Here is a 2500-nt window from a genome sequence, read left to right as displayed (position 1 = left end):
ATAAAAAATGAAAATAAAAAAACAATAATAATGGAAATACAAAACTATGAATAAAAATAAGTAAAATGATTATAATAACATTTTCAAATGCAAAAAATATATATATATATAAATAAAGAAAAATAAAAATAATAAAGAAATAATAATAATAATATAAATAAAAATAATAATAAAAGTAAACTTAGAAAATAACAGTAATAATTTTGTAAATAAAAATAAACGAAAATAATTAAAATATCCAATAACAATTATGGAAAAAAAATAAAGTTAATAAAAAATAATATAAATAAAATAAAAATAATAACATAGAAATAATAATAATAATAATAATAATAATAATAATAATAATAATAATAATAATAATAATAATAATAATAATAATAATAATAATAATAATAATAATAATAATAATAATAAATAATAATAATAATGATAGATTAAAAATGAAAATAAAAATAAAATTAAACGATGAAAATATAAGTAAAAATAATGATAAGGAAAATAAAAATAAAAATAGAAATAAAAACAATAAAAATTAGGTAAATATAAAAAAGAACAATTCTAATAAAAATGATAAATATATATTTAAAAAATGAAATTATAATGAAAATAATAATAATAAACGTAAAACTAAAAATAATATCAATTAAATAAATAAAAAAAGTAAAAATAATAATAATAAAAACTTAAGTAATGAAATAATAATACGAATAAAAATAAATATAATACAGATGAAAATATAATATTAAGATTAAAAATAAAAATGAAAATAAATAGAATATAATCAAAATTATTATAATATTATATTAATAGTATAAATTCAAAATAAAAGTAAGGTGAATAAATATAAAAATAAAAAAGTTCAGATAATAATACTTCAAATTGAAAAATAATAATAATAATAATAATAATAATATAATAATAATAATAATATAATAATAATAATAATAATAATAATAATAATAATAATAATAAAATAGAAATAATAAAAATAAAATATAGATAAAATAATAAAAATAAAGATAAATATCGTTAAATAACATGTAGTTAATAACTTTAAAAATGAAAATAAAAATAAAAATAATAAAAAATAATAACGATACAAAACTAACAATAATACAGATGAAAATTAAAATAAAAAAAATAAAATAATTTAAATAATGCAAATATAAATAATAAATAAGAGTAATAATTTTTGAAAACAAAAGTTTAAATTATAAACATAAAATTGAAAAAAATAAAAATAAAATGATAATAATAATGAAATATAAGATAATAACAATGGAAATGAAAAAAAAAATTATTAAAACAATAATAATAAAAATGTTTAAAAAAGCATAACTAGAGGATATAAACACCGTCCCCGCCAACGATAGGCTGCAAAGGAAGTGTAGGCTCACAAAAGAACCACATAATAGCAGTGAAGAATAGTAAGAGAAGGAAAAACTACCCCAAGCATGCATTGATTACATTAAAGCCTTCGACATGATACCACTCACATGGCTAATAGAATACTTGAAATTATATGAGCACGAGGAAAACACCATCAGCTTCCTCAAAAATACAATGCGCATTGGAATAGAGCATTTACAAGTTCTGGGATAAGAGTAAGAGAGATTAATATCAGGAGAGGGATCTTTCAAAGTGTCGCACTATCCCAACTACTCATCGTAGTAGCCATGATTTCCATGACAAAAGTACTACGGTAAATGAATGATGTACCAACTCAAGAAAGAAGGCTTCATAATTAACCAACCTATGATGTTCACGGACGACATCAAACTGTATGGTAAGAGCATCAAGGAATAGATACCTTAATCCAGACTATAGGAATTGTATCTGGGGACATCAGGATGAGTTTGGAATAGAAAAATGTGCCTTGGTCAACATACAAAAAGGCAAAGTAACAAGGATTTAAGAATATAAAACTACCGATGGACATAGCATCAACATATAGATGAGACAGGAATAATAGAGAGGGTATAAAACAAAAAAAAATAAGAAATAAAAGAGCCGACCAGGAAACAATATATACAAAAGACTTAAAGCGATACTCAAGTCAAAACTCAACACGAGAAATATGATGAAAGCCATAAACACATGGACAGTACCAATAATCATATGCAGCGTAGAAGTGGAGTGGACGAAAACTGAACTCCGCAGCATAGACCAAAAATAGGAAAAACATGACAATACACAAAGCACTACACCCAAGACCAAATACAGACATACACATAACACGAAACAAGGAGGGAGAGGGCTACTAAGCATAGAGGACTGTGACAACATCGAAAGCAGAGCACTGGGCAAAAACTGATAAACGTAGGCGAAGACCCAGAAATATACAGAGACAGGAGATGACAAGCAAAACAGGGAAATGGCACAACAACAATGCACCGAGAGCAACGTGCCACAGACTAAAGAACTGGCCAGCGATGAAACATGGCAATGGCTACAGAGGGAGAACTCAAGAAGCAAACAGAAGGAATGCTAAGACGGT

The sequence above is a fragment of the Macrobrachium nipponense genome, chromosome 13, assembly GCF_015104395.2.
Source record: "Macrobrachium nipponense isolate FS-2020 chromosome 13, ASM1510439v2, whole genome shotgun sequence".
NCBI classification, from domain to species: Eukaryota; Metazoa; Arthropoda; class Malacostraca; order Decapoda; family Palaemonidae; genus Macrobrachium; species Macrobrachium nipponense.
This window is presented reverse-complemented; position numbering follows the sequence as displayed.